Genomic DNA, 7,826 nt, shown 5'->3' with positions numbered 1-7,826 from the left:
TAATTACATAAGATAAGCAAAGGGATCAGCAGTGAATCATCCCTAAGGCCAAGACAGATTATTTATTATCCCAAGGATTTTTAAACCGTAGAGACAGTTTGTGTAAGATCCATTGTTGTGCCTGAAACGCTTTCTTTTCTTAGAGCAGATGGGTTCTCCCGGAGTCCCTGTTTTGGAAGAGAGTCAACTAATTTCTCTCCAAAGTAAATTTAAATAATCACTTCTGGAGGAAATGATCTGTTAAGACACAAAAGAATTTTAACGGAATGTTCTCAAAGGTAAAGGAAAGGCCCAAAAAAAGAAGAACAAAGATGAGGAGGGAAAGGAAGGGAAAGGGAAGGAAGAATGGGGGAGGGAGAGAGGAGAAAGAGGAAGAGAAGGAATAGAAAAGCAGAATAAATCAGTTGATTTTAAACTGAAGTTGGGAGTTCGTCTATGCTTCAGGACAGGAATAGAGTTCCCCCCTCTGACCATTACCTGCTCTTTTCTCCACAGCAACACCAAAGAAAGAAAAGACTGTTGTATTTCTTTCGCCTGCAAAAGATGTATTTCTTTCTAATTATTGTCATGCTAAAGTTCTTAAACTACAATGTTTGATCTATGGCTTTAGAATACCAATTGTTCATATCTGTTTCTTCTAAGTACAAAGAGACAAAGAGACTTCCACTACCTTTCATTGTTCTTTGAATGGGACTAGACATTAAAAAAAGAGATTTACATTACTAGTCATAACTTGCAACTCCTGAAATGCCCACAAAACTCACATATTCAATTTTTCTACTGAAGTGACAAGTTGCTCTGCTTTCATCAATTTCACTGAAAACGCAGTAAGCAATAATAATGGCCCCGATTTCCATGAGCATTTTCTCTGTGGAGGGAATCCATGAGCTAAAAGTTTCTCTTCAAGGCGTGGCCCACTGCTCTGAAATGAAGATGGACCTCTAAACATAGTATGAACCCTTGTGAATTTGTGCTAATACTTGGAAAATGTGTGATTTGCTCTTAAAATCAGAATTCCTTATCTCCACTCGAGAGAGATGTCCTATAAGCACATCACTAAAGGTTGCCGACCAGGACATGGAGGAGGGCACTTTCATAGTAACTTGGCAGCAATTTTCGAACAAGCCCCAAGATTGTCTCAGGCAATTTCTAGTGAGATGAATTACAGCAGAGAAGCTATGAATAAATTCCATACTGCCCTTAGACCCAGGCAAGAAGGGGCCCTGTCCTCTGCCTGTTCCTCAGAGAGCCCCATGCCCTAAAGTAACTTCTAAAATCTTTCCAAGTTCCCCTCTGGTGTTTGGGACAAGCCAGGACTGGGGTCATCAGACAAGAAAACTCAGATAAGATCAGGGCCTTTGTAGGCCCCAGTCTCCATTTTTACCTTTCAGAGTACTAAGCCTCTATCCCATACAAAGGGTAAACCAGATGCCCCAAAGGCCTTCAGGAAGGAAATTGGCAGAGCATTTATTTTATGAAGGCAGGAGCGTCCTCTGGAGATTCGTCCTCTGGAATAGTGCTGACACGCTAACTTAAGGAAATTCACGTTTTAAGGGATACAGACAAGTTCAGGGCTCTGGAATACGGATGATACCGCCAATCCCTAGGCCTGAGCCACCTGCGTGACCTGATACAAGAGTTCTTCAAACAGAGATGCCACCTCCAGACTGTAGCACCAAGAAACCAAGATGGCAGCAGGTGTCCTTTACCCAGAGTCATCATTCCACTTCCTCCTCAGGTTCCACATCATGTGTCAGGCTGTTTGCCCAGGGTTGTCTCACTTGTCTCCTCCAAGACCTTTGGAGACCTTTGTTCCCCTGTGTTCAGTGATTCCCCTGAGCCATGTTCTCTCTTGCCTTATATCATGTGTTGGTGTTGTTCCCTGCCAGGCTGGTCTTAAGGCATGCTAAATGAAGGATGGACATTTCCTGTTCAAATGGGACCACTCTCCTTGTCCCTATGGATCTCACTTCTCCTCTCCACGAGGTGGAAGTGACAGAAGGCAAGAATACAGACAAAACTGAAAGAGATCATACTCTAGGAAAGCTGTGGTCACCTCCTAAGAGTTCAAGATAAGACATAATTGGAAGATGTTTCATTCTATATTTATGCTATAAAATTTTGAACACTAAATTTTTTAAGTTTACTTATTATTATTTATTTTTGAGAGATAGTGAGAGTGCAGGGGAGGGGCAGAGAGAGAGGGAGACAGAGAATCGCAAGCAGGCTTTGCACTGTCAGCACAGAGCCCCCTGTGCGACTCGGACCCACAAGCCATGGGGTCATGACCTGAGCTGAAACCAAGAGTCAGATGCTTAACCAGCTGAGCCACCCAGGCATCCCTTGAACACTAAATTTGACATAACCATAAAAAACAACTTATCATTCACATTTTCCTACATATAACCAGATAAAACTTGAATTTGTGGTCATCATCAACAAAGCACAATAACAACCTTTGAGACAGTCAGGGGAAACCAGTGTTCATATCATGATGAATGATATAGAATCATGAGTAATGATGTAACCAGCATTAAATAAACGATATTAGAAAGTACAAAGGCAAGAAGATCTATATTGCTTCAATTCAGACAGGATCTGAAGAGTCATGGCATTGTGAATAACAGCTTTACTACCTTTTTCTCAAATGGTGAAAGATATGAAATTAGCCAGGAATCATTCATTCGACAATAAAAAACAAGATACAGCACATAGCTACAATGAAGAATATTTATAGACAACGATTAGACAGAAAAACAAGTGTGTAAATAACTCCACTTCATCCATTATTCTGAAGGTTTATTGAAAATTACTGTCATTTACATAGGCCCATGAATTTTATAACACTTTTTTAAATCAAGTTTTTTTTTTATATAGACAGAGACCCTACAAAAAAGATTTGCCTGGGACCTTTTACATCCTAAAGATGGCCTTGAGGAAAATTCCTGAGGAAAGGTAGGAAGTAATTTACCAACATACAATTTCATCTTTTTCTCAGTACGGATATAGTAGGTTTCACATCACATGGTTTGGGATTCTGCATGTTGTAATTTAGCAAATATTTTATATACACAATGAGATCATTGCCATTAAGCACTACAAAGACTTGGGGATTTTTGCAATTTTTTGTAGCTACATACTTTTGTATTTTTCCTGTTGGAAGGTAATTCTCAATTACCCAGTTTGGGCTTATTCACTTAGTAAATTAACTACATCAAATAAACGCTTTATTTCTAGATTATCTGATCTCCAACCTTGAGTACTTTTAGATGCCTTCACTATATCATTAGTTGGTAGAAACCCAGAGAACGTAAATTAAACATTTTAACTATGGAAGGAAATTTGCTCAAACAATCAGATAAATGCATGCTAGCATATCAGATTATTTCTGAAATATCAATCACTTGGATTATCTTTGTCTTTTTAATGAACATTTGTAATTGAGGTTTAACCATTTTAAGGCCTACTATATATCAATGGTATGTTTTCCCATACATGCCTCATATTTGTACCTATAAAAAAATTACGTATTCACAGGTGATTAACAGTTAATCTGATCAATTATTTGGCCAAACTACTAAAAGAGGTTGATAGTGGAATTTCTAGTTAGAGTTGAAGAAATCATGGTTTATTTCTAGAAATGGGCAAGAAAAAATTAGGAAGAGAAAATCAAAGGACAATATTAAATTTTAAACCGATATACTAAACCAACTCAAGAGATGACATAGTCATTCCATAAACATGTGTCTTTTCTCTTACTAATGTTTTACCCCACCGTATTCTGACTTAGAAAAATGCTACTAGAAATGCTTTAGTTAGTCAAAGTCAACATTTTATTCTTATGGAATTTTAAAATTTAAAATTCCATTGAATTTCCTTTCAGTGAGTCTTACAAATATATAAAAAGAATAAACCATTCTAAGAACTCAGCACCTTAAAATGTAAAATTTGAAGTTCATTTTTACATTCCAAAGTTGTGTCTGGTATAAAACTTAAAGACATTTTATCGGTGCCACCATTCTTGTTTTCAAAAATTAAACAGGTTTTTCATTTAGATAGAGATGGTTATAAAATGCATGAGGGCCGTGGAGAAAATAGTAGGGCAGAATTCAGATTTTCTGGAGTAATTCTTTTTCTTTTGACTCACCAAGTCTTGCCTCCCTCCTTCTATCAGACAGGATACAAAATACCTAACTTTTGGAGCTCTATCTATCCATTTCAAGCGGCATGACAATCATATGGTGAGTGAGGAAAGAATTTTTAATAAGGACATTAGCGGCCACAATAATTCCATCTACTTTCTTTGTAATGAACAGCAAGTTCCAAGCTTTTTTGTTTGGAAATTCAAAAACAACAAAATGTGTTTATATTTTCTTAAAAAGCAGTGGATTTCGGGGAACGGAATCCCTGGGAAATAGCTTAAAATGTGAAAGTCCGTGATCTTCACAAATAAACCATAAGTCGTCTTGTATTAAAACCAATTACCTGACTTTTCGGTCCTGACCTGCAAGGGGATGCATCCCAAAGATTAAATGCTAATGACTTTCCATCCTCCAAATCCAGCAAAAATCCCCTGTGACCATGAGGAAGTTGAACCAAAATAATGTCTACATAGAAAACAGCAAGCACCTGCTTGCTTTAAAAGACTGTTTTAGATTTAATGAGAAGATATTGATTATAAATAAGCAATAACATCATGGAAACAAAGAGCCAATTTCTTTAGACCAAAATATTGTGTTGCGAATCAATAATATTCAATTGGGTACATCGGTCAGCCTTTTTAGATATTATGTTTGGTTCAAAGCAAACATATGTTTGGGGTCTGTGAAGGATTGAAACTTCCCCTGTGGAGTCACCTATCTTTGCCCCACCCAACAGAAAGAATTCCTTGAAAATATTTCAGTTCCTGGGTCTTTTTTCGTCACCTCTATGTACGCTCTGTTTTTCTAAGCAGCAGGGTCAACCTGGCATTTCCCGGAGGACTGCGCCTGTGAGCTAGAGTCACCATTCCTCCAGCTGTTGAATCCGCCCGTCCTGGTACCACTGGCTGGTAGAAATGACAAGGAGACCTTCCAAATTTGCAAGGCTTTTGTCTTGACTGGAATGGGTTCTAGGCCAACTTCTTTAAAACCAGTGCAGATTTTCAGACATTTACACAATCACATTTCTAATGACAAAGAACTCTGAAAATGCCTGTCATTTCAGACATGGATGGACTACCTGATTCCAAGTGAAAATCTTTTCTTGTGTCACCCAGATGACACCCATTCACAAAGGCCCTAATGGCTATTCCTGTTGGGGCAGCACATGATTCCAACATGAAAAGCCATGCTTTTAGAAGGAGCACTATAAACAGAGTTAATATTAGATGAACCTACCAAAATGGGAAGAAAGGAGTAGGAATAAGTCACTGAGTTCAAATTTCCAACCTCTGTGGCTTTGACGGTCTGCCAACCATGCTTCTTTCGTGTAAGCTAATGGATAAAGGTCGTGCAGAAAACAGTGCCAAACTGAAGGAATTTTTCTTCTGCTGCTGCAAAGGCTTATTAAGGGATCAATAGAACAGGCTTCAACAATCTGGAGACAATAGTTTGTTTTCAGAGGAATTCTGGTTAATAATGATATTGGATTGGCTAATTTATCATGACAAAATAAGTTAAATCATATGGGCAAACTCCGTGTTGTAGGTCTGGATGCCCTACAATCAAGGCCTAAGACAGTAGTTCCGGTGCATGTTTATTGAAGGGGTGCTCTTCAAGAAAAACTCTTCAGGCGAGGGTATGATGAGCAGGAGAGGAAAGATGAGAGGGCTGAGCAAGGGTGAGGTCCCATATACAGGCTAGTCTTGACCTGATTTATGGGATCACACCACAAAGTGGATCAGCACTCTCTCTTTGATGCAAGGGGGCCAACCATTTGCAGCCCATCTCTGTCATTTATTGGCTGCTCCTGGTTGGAAGATCATAACCCTTTGGGAGATGCAGCTGCTAACAGCAATTCTCAGGAGGTGGGGGTGACAGCTATGGATCATTAGCTGCCAAAACTCACAACAGTGAGAAGGGTGCAAGAGCCTGGTAAAGGAATACGGGTGGGGCCCCCATGGTGTCTACTACACTCACTGACTGTGATCCACTCCGAGGTTAGAAAAATACCTAGGACTCTGGCAAATTATACTCAGACTGGAAAGGGTCACCTCTGGTATCAACAGGTGAAGTCATCGGGATGGAACAGCTGGCAATCTTACCCAGCCCCTTTAATTGTATTAGACCCTATGACTTGTGCTTCCTTTGCTTGTTAACAATCTACAGCCTCTGACATAATGTATCCTTAACCGGTTTTGGTGCTCTTAATTCAGAATTATTCCTTCTTCCCGCATGAAAGAAAAGCTGCCAAGTTTTGAGAATATCCATTAAGTTGAGGGCACAAGGCAGAATGTTAACATTCGACTCAAAGAAAAAAGCCATAAGACTCTATAAATCACAAAACACCATTCTTTTTTTAATGGAAGGATGAAGTTTTCGATTGAGAGATTTGGGAGGAATAGAAAGATGTTTCCTTCCCTCAGGTATAAGTTTTATTTGCATTCCATGAGTCCTGTTAACATGGACTTCCTTCACCCAGTAAGAAATGTACACTTTTGCTGTGGTTTGTGACCCCCCCCCCATTTTTCAATTACGGGCACTAGAAATTCCAAACATGCTGTGAGTCATTTTTACCTTCTTTCTTCCTGGACATTGTGCTGGAGATGGAGTGACTTGCATTTTCATTGTTGCTCTGCGGTGTATTGAAACAGTCAAAACAAATCTAAGTCTTTATTATCCAACAAGCAGATAGGAAATAAGAATCCAAAGGCCGGATAGCAACACATTTGGCAATCTTTCCTCAGATGGGTTTTTGAAACCACACATACACACACACACACACAAAAACCCTCAAATGTATTATTTTGTCCTTCCAAATTTTCTCCACTCCGTTTTGAAGTGATTAATTTCATCTGGATGTCTAGAGAACAGACGGCTTTATATTTGAGTCCATTATAAAAAGAGAGAAAGAAAGGAAAAGATTTGCCTATCTCTATAGGAAAGTCTATCTCTTTCTCTATTGACCTAATCAATAACAGAAGGTATTACATATAATAGTTTCAAAATCTTAACTAGAAATGCCGGTTTGGCCACAGAAGTCTTTGTTAAAAGGGCATGTGGGAATTCACGGGGAAGGTCATCAGTATAATAATCCATCCAGGATGGTTTGCTTTCTGTACCTCTGAGTCCGGATATTTGTACTGGATTCTGCAGCCAGCCAAGTCAGTGGGAAATTTTTTTCTGAAGCAAACAAATCTCCCTGTTTCATACTGATCCAACCTAATTCTAGCCACCCAGCCTACACATTATATATTTCCTATTTTGAGAAAAACATTCCTGGAACAAGGAGTGGGCAGTGGACTCAATTCTATTTTCCACTAAATTAAGACACCTTACAGATAAGGAAAGTCACATTTTCTGTGGCAGGAGGCAGAATACTTGCTGCGGTGAAAAAAAAATCACAAACCGAGAATCAGAGGATAAGAGGAAAATGGCAGATTGACTTCCGGTTAAAGGACAGCTGTAAGCTATTGCAAGGCTCTCTCTGGCATCCCTCCCTCATTCCTCGGCTCCACCCATATCCATAAAGAAATAATTTCCCAAAAGTAAAATGAAATTCCAGCTTTACAAGGGCTTCTAACCCTGGCCTCATACCATCAAGACAAGACCCTCAAATTATAATTAGCTTTCATTGACCCTTCTTCAAACATCTTTTAGCCTGGGAGCAACAAACGCGGTCAGTCA

This window comes from Prionailurus bengalensis, chromosome C1, assembly GCF_016509475.1.
Source record: "Prionailurus bengalensis isolate Pbe53 chromosome C1, Fcat_Pben_1.1_paternal_pri, whole genome shotgun sequence".
Lineage (NCBI taxonomy): Eukaryota > Metazoa > Chordata > Mammalia > Carnivora > Felidae > Prionailurus > Prionailurus bengalensis.
Note: the sequence above shows the minus strand (reverse complement) of the source record.